We start from the raw sequence: 15,800 nt of genomic DNA on the forward strand, positions 1-15,800 counted from the left end.
TATCTCAAAAATGGTAACTTTACAGGAGAAGGAAAAAACATACTGAACTTTTAATGCACGTCAATGGAACCAGACTTTTTTCCAAGTCATTTTAGGTCATTTCTTTTAGTCCATTCATCATGAAAATTACACACAATATGAAGAGCAACATTTTCAAATTATGCCAAAAACTGAAAAACATAAAAAATGGAGATACAAGGTTTTCTTCCAACAACAGTAAATGTAATATTTCTCTGTAGATTGTCTACCAATTTGTACATTTTAAAATATCAGATGTCAGCACTGGTCCACAATTCCCACAAAGCTGCGTGGCAAATTATTTGTTTAAAATAGTAAAAACAGAACTGAACAACTTATAGATGAAGATATCTAAATATATTTATTTATCTAATTATATCTTTGTTAATATTACTCTCTAAGCCTAATCTTAACAAGATGATGACATGCATATGTAAGCATGCAGCAGCTTTTTTGACCAAAACCGGTGCTTAATGTTGTTTCATAGTCAAGTCATTTGTTTCAAACATGCATCCATTAATTTGGTAAATATTATAACTTACCCACATAATCATTAGCAGCTGATAAGCTGTAGTTCCGCATGCTGTTGTGACGAATGGGCAGCCGCTCTCTGCCATCTCAACAACAAACTGGACTACCTCAGACTGCAGCTGACTACACAGCAGGAGTTGATGGACCACTGCAATTTCATTTTTAACTTGAAATGAGGCTCAGCTAAATGGTTTAACACCAGCGCCTTTAGCACTGTTTACACGTTCCATTATCCCAAAACTCATATCTCAAGAAGAATTTCAACTGGTATCCCGCTACTACTGGAAAAACTCCAAACAGACAAGACACTGACCCCAGTGGTGCCCACTGTATGGACTTTTATGGCAGTATGAAAACCTGACTTTCTATTTCTGTCACTGAAGCAAAGAAATAATTGGTCCGTCTGAGAAATGTCAGCGGTCATGTCCAAATAATGCTGCCAAGTCTGGACACGCATAACAGGAATGTCAAGTGTGTCACTCATCCATGAAGGAAGCCAGTACAATGCACTTATTTACATACTGAAGGGATTAGACTTCAGAAAGAAATGCTGGATTAGCCATAGCATGATACCAGAGTCATTCCGACTCAACCTCTAGCAAGGAGGGTTCCCACACAATTAGCTGAGGCGATCGCCAGCAGAAAGGTGGTCTTTGGTGAAGTCCACTTGAAGTCTGCCAGCAGCTCAAAGCATGGAAGCACTAGTAAAACATGATGGTGGTAAATCAGGTTGTTGTTTTGAGGTTCTAGAATCAGGGAAGAAGATATAAAACAGCTTTAGAGGCCAGACAGAGTAAACAGGCCCTGGTGGATCTGTAGTAATGGCAGAAGGTGTTTCAATGCCAGGCGAACAGTGTGTGACAGCAAACTTACTCCAGAGGAGTGCTGGTACTGTTGTGTACTGGCATTATCCATTACAGGTTATAATATATACCAAAGGGATATAAGGTGTTTGCCGTTTGTCTGAGCCTAACATGGACACTGGAGTGCTTGCAGCGCTTCTGTGTAGTTTTGGTAGTTCTGGTAGTTCACCAGCTGGTACTGAAGCATACATGACTGTAGAATTTTTCAAACTTTGCGGTATGAGTGGGGTGACAGGGGGCCTAGTGGTTGGAAAAGTGAGCCATCAATCAGAAGGTTGTGGGTTCAAATCCCATGGCTGACTAGGTATACTTGGTTGCCCCCTTGGGAAAGGCACTTAACCCTCCACTGCCCCAGGCTGTGCTGTGCTGCTCCCAGATTGGGCATAGTTAGGCAGCAAAATGACAAATTTCCCTTGCAGGACCATTAAAATACATAATATGAGACCTGAAAATGGCTTCTTATGAAAGAACCTTTGGTACCATTTTGCCAGGCCCACGATAGAACAATAGAAAGTAATACTGACATGTGTTTGTCTACATATTGGTCAGTTTTATTTTTGCCATTTTGCACAAGTGTTTAATGTTTATTATTATTATTATTATTATTATTATTATTATTATTAATTATTTTGTATTTTATTAAGGTAAGGACCATACCAGAACAATAATCCACTGTTAACCTACCTTTATTTAAGCATCTAAAAAAAATCTTGCAAAAATATGTGTGTGTGTGTGTGTATATTTTATTTATATATATATATATTTATATTTATATATATGCATCCCTGCCGTCGGAAGAAAAGCTTGTATCTCCATTTTTGTCATTTTTTAGTTTTAGTTTTTGACATATTTTGAAAATTCTGTTGTTCTTTACATTGTGTGTAAGTTTCATGATGAATGGACCAAAAGAAACGGCCCAAAATGACTTGGAAAAAAGTCTGGTTCCATTGACTTACATTAAAAGTAAAGTAGGTTTTTTCCTTCTCCTGTAAAATTACTATTTTGGAGATACAAGGTTTTGTTCCGATAACAGTGTGTGTGTGTGTACATACATATTATATATATACACACACACACACACACACACACACATATATATATGCATACACACACAAGCACACCGTAATTAGAGGTGGGCGATATGCCATGATAGTTATTTTTCCAGACATCTGATCTGAGTTGGAACAGAGAAAAAGAGCCAGTACAGCTACATTTTAGAAAATACTAGCAAAAACTGTGAATACAACTATTTCTATTCAATATTTGGCAAACTGTGCTCTAAATCCAGTTAAACAGGTCTAATTTTTCTCTCTTTATAGTGAAACATGCAGCTGGTCAGTGTTTTACAAGTACTGTTGATAAACAAGATGCTCAGAGAAGCACATTGTACTGTATTGTGATATAATATATCACTAACACGACACTGTTATACTGCCCAGCCCCAACCAGGATACAGACTGAGGCAGTCAGACATCTGAATTATTCTGTGAAATACATTTTCAGCCTTACCACCCACTACTAAGTCAGGGCCTCCCTCAGATGACCTCAACCAAGGCAAGGCACAATGTCCAATAGAAGAACCCTTTTTGGTGCTAGATAGAACCCTTTTCATAAAGGTTCTACATAGAACCATCTATAGCACATTCTGATGAACCATTTTATGATGCAAAGAACCATTTAATCATGCAGGAGGGTTCTTTGAGTGTCCATGGTTCTTTATAGGACCATTTTCCTTACTGAATAACCTCTTTTTTAAGAGTGTAGCTGATGCAGTTTTCCGTTTGTAAGCTGTTCCTGTCTGGATTAGCAGAGAACAGAAGGAATAAGGGAGTGGACCGAGGAATAGAGAGGAAAGAAAGAGGCAGATTGTGTGTGGTGGGGCAGACGAGTCTAAGCCTGTTGCCTCACCTGTCTGACTGAAGACAGATTCTCTCTCCAAGCCAGACTCATTTCCCAAAGCAGGACCCCCACAGACACTTACACAAGCCGCATTCTGAGGAACCTAACAAAGAAAAAGCACAGCAGCTCCTCGGAAAAAAACACAGGCCTGAGGGCCTGAAAGATGAGAGCTCACGCGCTAAAAGAATCTAAGCGTGCAGCGCTGACACCTCTGCTGACAGCGGAACTATGAGGAAATGGGAAAATGAAGTGAGCGCTGTGCTAATAATAATTCACGTGCAGCGGTTTTAAACTAAACCAACAGAAGGACTGTATGAGGAACAGCATAACATGATGTTACACAGTGTCAGAAACCACAAAAGCCATAAGCAAGTCCATTTGAGGTAACTTAAAGGGTCCAAATCATAAAAAAGACTAAACTTCCTCTTTTTCAAGCAGCTAAAATTCTACATTAGACAAGAATGGGATAACATTCCTCTCCCAAAGCTCCAGCCTCACTTCCCAGACGTTTACAGACTGTTGTTAAAAGAAGAGGGGATGCTACACAGTGGTAGACGTGGCCCTGTCCCAACTTTATTGAGATGCGTTGCTGCCATTAAGTTATAAATGAGTTAATATTTTTCATAAAAATGTCTCACTTTCAACATCTGATATGTGCTGAGAATAGCCCACCAACCAAAAATATGCAGCCAACAGTGTCCTCTGGGCAGCGTCCTGTGACCACTGATGAAGGACTAGAGGATGACCAACACAAACTGTGCAGCAGCAGATGAGCTATCGTCTCTGACTTTACATCTACAAGGTGGACTGATAAGGTAGGAGTGTCTAATAGAGTGGACAGTGAGTGGACACAGTGTTTAAAAACTCCAGCAGCACTGCTGTGTCTGATCCACTCACACCAGCACAGCACACACTAACACACCACCACCACATCAGTGTTACTGCAGTGCTGAGAATGATCCACCATCCAAATAGTGCCTGCTCTGTAAGGGTCCATGGGGGTCCTGACCACTGAAGAACAGGGTAAAAGGGGGCTAACAAAGTATGCAGAGAAACAGATGGACTACAGTCTGTAACTGTAGAACTACAAAGTGCACCTATATAGTAAGTGGAGCTGATAAAATGGACAATGAGCGTAGAAACAAGCAGGTGGTCATAATGTTGTGCCTGATCGCTGTATCTGCTGCTTAAAATATCCACACACCTTCCGGCGTCCCTGGCAGCATGTATAGCCTAATGCTTCTGATCCATCCAGCTCTGCTGTGGAATACTGGAAAGCAGCAACTTAGCTGGCTATAAAAAGCAACTCTTAAGTGCAGGAGTTTGACTCCTGGCCTCGTGGTGCGCAGTGCAAACAGCTCCTTGAGAGTGAAGTGCTGGGAAATATCGGCGAGCTCTAAATAATATGGGCTTTGTGTGAACAGTCATACACTCTCACTCTCAGTGCAGAGGGGGCTTGAATTACAGCCTGTTTCACCACAAAAGAGACCACGTGAAGCCGACACTAAGCGTCAGGATGGAACCTGGGAAACATATCGCTGTGCTTTCTATTTGTAACCAAGAGTTTTTTGCAGGTTGACGAGAAAAACGACAGTCAAGGTCAATTAAATTCACCCCCACCTCCAAAATCTGAACAGTTATAAGGTACTACAGCTGCAAAATACAAGTGGGTTCGTCTTTCCTATTCAATGCACGATGGTCTCAGAACTAAACGTTCATAGGAGTCTTTAAACAATGGCTGCCGGGTTATTAATGTTCACAGAGGGGGCTATTTGTAGCTGGAGGTTATAGTAAAAGGTGCCTCTTCCACTTTGCAGCCATCAAAACATGATCTACAGACTCAGCCAGCTGTTCCTGAAGTTCTTTAGAGGGTCAACAGTACTTTTCTGCATTGAAGTAAAGGTGCAGAATGAATACAGAAGCCTTTCTGACTTTCATTTTCACATTCATGTATTAAGAGTTATTATTCCGTAACTACTATGAAACCACTATGTAAGGTATGTGGTCATGAGACTGAGGAACTGAAGTGTGTAGCCACACATAAACCATATAAGTTTAAAGGAGTGGTTTGGCGAAGAGGCAGCCTCTGTTGCTCATCCAGCACTAAAAGCTACCGATATCCCTCGGCTGTTTTTGAAGGATAAAGCATGTTCCTCTGCACGCTGCTACGTTTTTGTGCAGCACCAGTGCTGTCAACCTAAAAAGGTTAGCCTACAGGGCTACTTCATTTGTTTGTTTGTTTGTTTACTGGCTGTTGTTTTTCCTTTTACTTAACTGGGCATCCATTTATAAACTCTTACAGACACTCGAATTTTAAAATTTGCCTAGTCAAAACACGTTTGGTGCCCAAATCTCTTCAGTTAAGCATTGGAGCTGCGAGGCTAGCACTGCTAATAAACCCCAGAAGTTCAAAGTTTTCAAAGTTTCATTTATTTGTCACATACGTAGTCAAGCATGGTACAACTAGCAGGTAAATGCTTGGATAACTTCCCGCTCACATGAAGCAATAAGGTGATATAAGGGGAACATATGATATGAAGTGAAATATAGGGATCAACAGCTGGGACTCGAACCCAGGTCACAAGAATAGAAGTCAATAGTCACCCAAATATTTTCTGTAATTACATCCCCAAAACCTCTCTCAACCAGCTCCAAGTGCATCCAGGTGTTTTTTTTAGGTTGTGGAGATTTTTCAGTGAGGTTTACAGCACAGTCAGTCATACTGTGCCCTAAACCACATCGGCAAGCCTACACAGCCATAATAAAGACCCGAGTGCAGCCTGAATGAGGTGAGAGCTCTTTTGTGGCTGTGTTTATGGAAATGATTTGGGTGACTACTGACTCCTATACAGAACAGAAATACATGGCCATGCATAGGTGAGACTCATTTCATATACTTTGTGTAATTTCAGAATGTATTCTAACACTAAACTACATTAAATTAAAAAAAAAGAGTCAATTTAAACGCATCTTCAAACATCTGACTGATAAATATGCTTATTGTACATTTATTTTTGAATAGGCTTTATGTGCCTGTTGGCAATGTTAGCCTTGTAGCTCCAGCATAAAACTAAATGAAGTAAAGCGTGGGAACGAGATGCTAATGCGTGGCTATGACTTAGTAAACCGTGATCTTGTTCCCACGCCTTACTAGGTCGTGGCCACGACTAAATCATCTTATTCCCACGCCTTACTAAGTCGTGGCCAAACATTAGGATCTCGTTCCCACGCGTTAATAAATAATATTATTTTTATTTATCATTCCCAAGCATCTTATTTTATCTCAGTTTAAGAAATCTTAACTTACTCGATCGAAGTCGACAATCAACTGTCGTGTCTGTTTCCTAGCAACCGACCATAAGTGCACAGCTGAAACGTAAACACGCAATCAAGCTAGTTAGCCAGACAGCTAACATCACCGTTACTGAGGTAAAACAGGCCAAATAAAACTAAACCGTGATAAACTGATTAAGAATATCGTTTCAGCGCTTCGAGCTGTTTATCAGAGTCGCCGCTCCACAGTTTCAGTTTCAGTTTCCTAAACTCTTTAGCTGAGCGCGCTAACGATACTCCTCCTAATAAACAGACACACGATCAGCTCCGTCTCCTCATTATTCACCACCGTCACTGTAATATCTGAGTTTATCAATATTAACGCACGATCAGCTCCGTCTCCTCATTATTCACCACCATCACTGTAATATCTGAGTTTATCAATATTAACACACGATCAGCTCCGTCTCCTCATCATTCACCACCATCACTGTAACATCTTATCTGAGTTTATCAATATTAACACACGATCAGCTCCGTCTCCTCATTATTCACCACCATCACTGTAACATCTTATCTGAGTTTATCAATATTAACACACGATCAGCTCCGTCTCCTCATTATTCACCACCGTCACTGTAACATCTTATCTGAGTTTATCAATATTAACGCACGATCAGCTCCGTCTCCTCATTATTCACCACCATCACTGTAATATCTGAGTTTATCAATATTAACACACGATCAGCTCCGTCTCCTCATTATTCACCACCATCACTGTAACATCTTATCTGAGTTTATCAATATTAACACACGATCAGCTCCGTCTCCTCATTATTCACCACCATCACTGTAACATCTTATCTGAGTTTATCAAGATTTCAGACTTAAGAAGTTTCTGTAATATGGCCCCTGGTTATTTTCTTCCTCAGAGCCAAATTATTTAAAAACGTACTGCAGGAGCATCGTACAGCTAGGTTTGTACCACCATTCATATCACTTAGTAGTCTGAGTATATGAGTGCAAAACAGCCGCAGAACAAGGAGCCAACTGGCCTGACTAAGTCACTCACTGCTTAAAGAAGCTGACAGAAGAAAGGATTCAGATGACTGGCAGAAGCAGAATCTGGCACGGCGTCAGCAGCGCCACAATATGCCTCTGACATCTTCCATACAAAACAATCACATACATCAACAGGGGAACTGTTGAACCGCAGTAACAGCCTTTTCAAGGCCTCCTTTTGCAGAGCAGGGGCTACTTTTTGAGCCATGGAGTGTCAACATTTGACACAGCCACGTTCCCAACGACCTGATGACTTCTGGAAGGCAGATATGTTCCCCTTTTGGGACAGGGAACCATCAGAGTGAAAAGGCTGGGTCAGTCTCTAACACCACGAGTCTGTAATTACAGCGACAGCCGCTTCTCTCAGCAGATAAAAGGATCTGAGGGCGAAGGGAATCTCAGTGGTGCATGTGCGCGAGTGTGATGATGATGATGTCCCGAGAGACAAATCCGTCTAATCCTAATCCACCACAAGACTTTTGCCACGGTGTCAGATGAGGCTCTGAGCTCTGCGGGACGGAGAGCAGAAAGCAGAAGGCCATGCGGGACGATTACAGCCACGATTAGCTCAGCTGCCCTGAGCAAAGCCAAGCTCACAGTTCGATTCCCCACCAGGGCCCTCCGGCTGCAGCAGGGGGAGCATCTGCTTCTGCAGATATGGAGGACTCTTACATCACAGAGCCAAGCAGACGGAGATACTTCGCATGTTAGTTTTGCATGAGGAGATGCTTTTCTTTCCGTTTAAAATGTCTGTGTTCAAAGTGAGCAATGGCAAACGCATCATCTCACACACATCGAGATTAAAGTGGTAGTTCGATGCCTCCAGAGCGCCAGATTTGGGGGACGTGGTGCTTCCAAAACAAATTTATGCAAATGAATTGTGGTTATCAATGATCTAAACCCTCATGTCTTATTATTAAAAAAAAACATTAGTTACATAAATATTGACTTACTGTCACATCTCTCCAGCCAAGACTCTCAGGACTCCAATTCCCATAACCCTCTGGGTGAACACTCGACATCAAGGTCAACAGGCTCCACCTTTTAGAGATCTGCTTCCACTGACTACTGATGTTCTTCACCTGTTTTATGTATCATGTGACTAGATCTAGTTAGTTCATAAGCCCAGGCTATAGGCTAGTACAGGGGTCGGCAACCCAAATGTTAAGAAAAGCCATTTTGTCCTTTCAGCAAGAATCGAACCACTTGGGAGCCACAATATTTTATGTCCACTCTTCCATCTTGGCTGTCAATATGTCTCAGTATGTGCTGATGTACTTTGCTCTGCTTTAAGCTTTAGCTCAGCTGTAGCCGCTTTTCTCGCATCTCCAGCAGGAAACTTTTCCAAAAGTGGAATAGTTTCTTGTAAAATGTCTCTCCGTGTTTAAACAGGGATGAAGACAGCTTCTCTTTCGCCAGCTTCTCGTTTTTCCCAGCAGGCACCATTTAGGGTAGACCGGAAAATCCGAACGAGAAACAGACGAACGAGACACTGACTTTTTAGTGTTTGACAGTGTCTCGTTGCAGATTAAAAGTATCAGAAAACCAGCTGGAGTGATTATAAACACAAATCCAAAGACCATTCGCCTCCAAATTATGGATGTTCATCTTAAATCTCTCTCTTTGCCTTTTCGTTAGCTACTAGCTAGACAAGACTGTTGTCTGCGTTGCTATGGTGACCAGCAGTCTGCACACCAACCTTCAGGGTTAAAGGGTAAATTAGTTCTACATTAACTGCAGCGTTTAAGACCATTTATTGTTAAACTGTGTTGAACGATCAGCAGAGCTTTATTTTACTGTAAAAGAGGATTATTTCATTTTTGCTTAAAAATTCTAATTCTGCTGTGGAGCCACAACCAGACGGTAAAGGGGCTGCACGTTGCCGTCCCCTGGGCTAGTTTGGTTGCGAGGCACTGCTCCTTTCGTAGAGCTACTGAGCGTTCTTGTCCGTGTCTTGATCTACTTTTCAGATATCTGACCCATTGTTTGTAGTCCCATTTACCTGTTCCCTTTTTTGGACTGGTTGCCCGGATTTATCTTTGTTGTGTTTGTATTTTCTGCAGGGAACGTTGTCATAACACTCACATGCAGCCAACTAAAAAGGTTGTGGTTATATCTGCTGCCGCACAGGACCGGCGTTCATGCAGCGCAAATCATCACACACTGGCCTCAGACTGCATCAAGTCTGTGTGAGGTGATTTGACCTGTCATCGCAGCTCTTAACCATCTGTTTATCGCGATAACGATAAAGATGTGATTTATCGCGCAGCCCTAGTGCGCAGTAATGTGTGGGTTGGTGCTGCGCCAAAGCCCCGAGGCCATGAGCTCCACAGGTGATGCCTCATGCTGCTGTCGAGTGATGGACCCCACAATCACTCCTGCTTCTGTGATATTCACACGCTCGGTTCATCTTACTCATCGCTGGGTTGCGTGCTTCGTTTCAAACCGGTGAGTGACAGGAGACGATATGTAATGCCAGAGCTATCTGTGAATTCAGCTTAAAAATTATGGTTCTTCAAAGGTTCTTTAGTAAAGAAGCCACTGCATGACTACAGGGTGCTTTGTATGATGAAATCGAGCCTCAGATTGATGGAGAAAGTATTGAGTATGGTTCTATATAAAACCGTTTTGAAAATCATTCTATATAGAACCTATCTGAAAATGGTTCTATATAGCACCAAAAAGGGTTCTTCTATTGTTACAACGTCAAGCATGTAATAACACTAGAACCCTGTTCAAAAAAAGGTTCTGAACAGGACCATATACAGCACATTCTCCATCAATCTGAAGAACAAATTCACCACACAAAGAACCCTTTAATCATGCAATGGCGTCTTTGAGTGTTCAGGGTTCTATATAGAACCGCTGTCTTTCCTTAAGAACCCTTGAAGAACCATAATTTTAAAGTGTGTACTGTAAGGTCACCCATTGCTGACACAGGCGTTCAAATTACATGCACACAAGTTAATCTCCATAGAAAAGCTCTGACCAATAGAATGGGACGCTCTGGAGGAGCCACACACAAGCCTGAGGTGTCCAATGCCAAGCATTAGCAAGAGGGGTATAAAGCTCCACAGCCCAGGACTGCGCTCTGTCTGGAGTGAAGGAGCTCCATCCAGTACCTTTGTGATGAGTTGGAGTGATCCAGAACTGACCATCCAACATCAGTACCTGACCTCACTAATGCTCTTATGGCTGAATGCCATTAAAGAAACACTAGATGAGCAGTTGCCTATAAACATGCAGTGAATTGATTTAGTTTTTAGGTTTTCTGAAGCCCCATTAAATGACACAGTGCAGTTAACTGAGGTTTATTATCTTTCAATACTGCTAAAACTGCTAAGACTAATCATCAGTATTGCTGTGCAACACCAGCCTCATTTCACCAGCATAGATGACAAATCATCCAGCAGTACATGGGAAATATTTTACATGAGGATTCAAAGGGTTGTGGCATTTTCAGTGTTTATCTAAGGAAAAAATGATGCAATTTATTATTATTTCAACCTCAGATTTCTTGGTGCTCATTTTCTGTGAAGAACATATAAAATAACCCATTTTCAGTGTCTTCACTCTGTTCACCCCCCACACATTTATATCACACATGTGGTGTTGGGTGAACCCGTGGTGAATAAAGTGTGGAGGTGCTGTGTCCTTCACTCTGTTCTCCTCCTACATGGCCTGCTGTTAGTGTGTGTGTGTGTGTGTATGTGTTTGTATATATTTATGAATGTGTGAGGGATGGACAACATGGACAGGCTGCTGACTGGCTACAGCTGCTAAAGGAGAACCCTACGCTGGCCACTTGTGATATTTTAAACATCTGGTAATTTTACATAAATTGTTATGGCTGTATTGATTTATAAATACAGCCATAAACAGTAATGTGGTGGGTCCACCAGACCACTGAGTAACAAACACATCAACACCACACAAGGGTTAAAGGGCCCATGACATTAAAACTTTTGGCATTTTTGTAATAAAAGCACTTGACATACTATGTAAACACTGTTAAACCGTCTCTATACAGTTCATATATGGAAACTGAGCTGCTAAAACAGCCCATTTTGAATTCACTATTTCAGTGATGTCATAAAAACCAGTATATTTGCATTTATCCACTTATTCAGCCTACAGCAGTTTCACTTTGTCCATTCACACTGAAGTTATAAGGGGTGTTTCAGCCTCAACCGCTTTTTGAATGAGGCACAACACAGAATAGCCAATCAGAACAGAGCTCATTTACATATATCAGTCTTAAACCAAAACAGCCTGTTTAACTATATAGAGAGGTCATGTTTTTGCCCACAAATGTCATAAGAGGACATTTGTGCATGAAGAATGTAGGATAAGGTCCCTTTAAGTGTGTTAAGCAATACTAACTACTTACTCATCATGGGATTCATTATCTTTGCAGGCTGCAACAAATCTTGCTGCCAAATATCTACTTTTTTAGAAATGTATCAAGCTCAGTTCTCACCTCACTGGCAGATTTCTTTCATGCATTTATCTTAAGGCTGTCACAATTACTTGAGTTAAAAAATAATTTATTCAAATTTACCTTACCAGTTAATTACTAATGAATAGATGGCAATTTGCACGATCATAATGCACATCGCTGTTGATGGAAAGAAAACCTCGTATCTCCAAAATGGTAACTTTACAGGAGAAGGAAAAAACCTACTATACTTTTAATGTAAGTCAGTGGAACCAGACTTTCTTCCAAGTCATTTTGGTCCATTCATCATGAAATTCACACACATAATAAAGGACAGTAGGGTTTCTCAAATTATGTCAAAAAACTGAAAAAAAAGATGTAAAAAAAAATGGAGATACAAGGTTTTGGTCTGACAGCAGTGATATACTGAATTCACCTGCTGCTTTATTTTATACTAAAAAACAGACAAATAAACATCCATTCATATGCATTTCACCCACGTTTCCATTGTTTTCCAGTAAAGTATTAGTATAATACTTATACTTTAGTGTAATCAGTTGATTACTCATTCAGTAATTTATTAACTATATTAAAAATTCTTTTCCTCTTTTTGTAACTGCAAGCTTATTATTCAGTTATTAACCTTCAGACTTATTATTGAGTGACTAGTATAAATAAAACCATTAACTACTATGAAACTAATCATTTCTGTAGCTATATTTGTGTTGTAGACACTGAGACCCCTGGCTCCTATGACCACCACTGTGAGGAATCAAGAGTTGGTAAATTTCTCAAAAACGCCTTATTTCCCTTTGTTTACATCTCAGTGACTGAATTATGCAAAAATGCATAAAAGATGGAATTCCTCAGTAAAGGGGTTAAAGGTATGAAGCAGTGAGAGTTTCTGACCAGCTCACTCAAGCCTTCGCTGGGTCAGGGGTCCTAAAGTGGCCTCTGGTCTCCACGGTTACTGCCCAGTGGACGACAACACTGCGGCCGTCCCCTTTTGTCCCCAGACTCTGGGCATCAAAAGCAGAGCAGCAATGAAGCAGCCCCCGAAACAGCTCTCACCCAAACAGAGCACAACAACAGAGCGGGGCAAATAAACTCCAGTCCAGACCACCAGGGCTGACGACAAGAACGGGCAGGCGGCTCTCCCGCTAGGTGAAGTGGAGCTTTTATTGCAGCCCATTAAAGCCACAATGAGGGATTTGTTGGGCAATTTTTGGGCAATGAGGGATTTGTAGACCATTTGGACAAAAGTACAGACAAAATTCAGGTTTTAAGATGAGTAATAGAACCGTTTTAGCTATGCGACATACTTTTGGAAATGTTTATAGATCACAGCACGTCATGTGGAGTCAGCAAACGCACAAGCAAGTCTATTACAGATTACTGAACAACTCAGTACAGCTTAAGGCCAGTGAGTAACGATTTAGGCATGCATGTTCTCACAGTGCTCATTGGTGCACTGTTGCTTCCATTACTTGGTCAAATTACAGCAGTTAACTTCAGATACTAACCATGTTTTGACTATTTGACTATATTATATAAGTCCACTCCACTGTGAGCCAGAATAGTGTTCAAACACTGATAAACGACTTAGAGCTTTTTAATATGTAAGCTGTCTGCAGGACAGAACTCTGCTTAAGTGACCAATTCAATCCCAGCCACTTTCCTCAGAGGCTTACAAAAGTACCAGCGCTGCCATTCAGTCACTCTGAAATCTCTGAAGGTGATTTTTACTGGCTGTAAATAACAAAACTGACTCACTGACCTCACCTGAGTCCTGCTCCAATGCGGTACGGCCTTCCCCAGTACAAAGCAGTACAAAGAAATTGAGAACTCCACTAATTTCTGCACAAGTAAACCGATATAAACAAACTACTTTAGAGTGGTTTGGTGTGAAACACTTCATTCTAGAGTGAATCCCACCATTTCTTCAAAATGTCTGCATAATTCAATCACTGAGGCGTAAACAGTCATTCAGAGAAGTTTAGTGTGAATTGGTTCATTATGAAGACTCAGGTTTCTTTACAGTGGTGGTGATAGGAACCAGACGTCACAACGTCTACAACACAATTATAGACATTTTATTTACTATTCAAAACCACCGGTGAACCTGCACGAGTCTTCTGAGTTTATATTTGTAATTTTGATGACGATAAAACAGTCATAAATCTGAAAACCTACGTTTTCTTTGGGGACTATTTGGCCTCACAACACTCTGCAGGTGCCTCTCTGTCATAAACAGATTAAAGTAAATGGAGAAAAAAAAACAGATTTTAAGCCAAACATTTACACGAAAACTATCATAAAACAGACATCAGGCAGAAAAATCATAGCCATTTCATTAATAACTTTCTGTGACGGAGCTTTTAGAGACATTAAACTCTTCAGACGTCTGGTTCCTATCACCACCACTGTGAACAGTTCTGACTCGGTAGGTTTCTCTAGAATGGAGCATTTCACACCAAACCACTCTGAATGACTGTTTACATCTCAACTAAAAATGTAGAGTTTTTAGAAAATAGGTGGAGTTTCCCTTTAAATGCTGTGGACGTCTGGTTCCTATCACAACACAGAATTTCTGTGATCAATTCTGACTCGGTAAGTTTCTCTAAAATGGCACAACTCACACCAAACCACTCTGAATGACTGTTTACATCTCAACTAAAAATGTAGAGTTTTTAGAAAATCGGTGGAGTTCCCCTTTAAATGCTGTGGACGTCTGGTTCCTATCACCACAACACAAAATTCTTGTAATCGATTCTGACTCGGTAAGTTTCTCTAAAATGGCACAGCTCAGACCAAACCACTCTGAATGACTTCGTTTACATCTCAGCCACTGAATAAAGCAGAAATGTGTTAAGAAATCGGTGAAATTCCTCTTTTAATTAGGAAAAACATCAGGATTCACAGCAAATGTAGAATAGATTGAATGAACAGTAGAGCAGCACGTGAGCAGGACAGACAGAACTACTTTCTGGTGAAGTGTCCCAGTTTCACATCATTTGCAGTTCAAAAAAACGCCCATTTTTAAACGTGTAATGAACCCAGAACGCCCTAAAACCCTCAACAGGGAGTTCAGCTGAATAAAACAGTCAACAACATGAGTGGTCCTTCAACAGACAAGCCTGGGTCCATCAGACACCTCCTCGGTTTCACAGCAAGGCTGGGTTTAATCTTCAGGAAAGTGAGATTAAACGGAGGAGACCCTGTCTGGGTTGGTATCTCACACGAAACCCCCCCAAAAACACTCACCATTATTCCTCAGGTTGATCCGCGAACCCGATTAGAGGCGGTTTGTTTACTGTGACACGCTTGAATCTAATCAGTGCTCAGGCTTTAAGGAGAAGTCTGAAGTATTCCTCCGCCGCTCCGGGCTGAGTCCGCGGACAGCACAGGCGACCCTCCGGCTCTCCTGAGTTCAGATGGAAATGCAGTGTAGCGCTTTTCCCTCGCTGAGGTTTGAACCCTCTTTCAGATGTGAAGGGAGGGAACTCAGTCCTGGAACAACACAAACACGCAACCCACAGCTTTACAGCGCCGCCTGCTGGCCACCAAACCAGCTACAGCAGTGAGATAGAGAGAAAAATAGTCCAGTTTACACAGACCAGCCTCTTCTTTAAGGACACCTGCTTGTATCTTCACTCATTGTCCATTTTATCAGCTCCACTTACTATATAGGTGCACTTTGTAGTTCTACAGTTACA

The 15,800-nt window shown here is 41.2% G+C and overlaps 1 protein-coding gene across 1 annotated transcript in view; it reads right to left on the bottom strand.

The window, feature by feature from the left end:
• The window catches only part of n4bp3 (NEDD4 binding protein 3), a 58,766-nt gene extending 43,211 nt beyond the window's left edge, over window positions 1-15,555 (bottom strand). The window contains exon 1 of the mRNA XM_036576890.1: window positions 15,349-15,555. The gene's annotated coding sequence lies outside the window, so the exon portion shown is untranslated. The remainder of the gene's footprint in view (window positions 1-15,348) is intronic.
• Window positions 15,556-15,800: the final 245 nt, after the last annotated feature.

Source organism: Colossoma macropomum, unplaced genomic scaffold (genome assembly GCF_904425465.1).
Source record: "Colossoma macropomum unplaced genomic scaffold, Colossoma_macropomum, whole genome shotgun sequence".
NCBI classification, from domain to species: domain Eukaryota; kingdom Metazoa; phylum Chordata; class Actinopteri; order Characiformes; family Serrasalmidae; genus Colossoma; species Colossoma macropomum.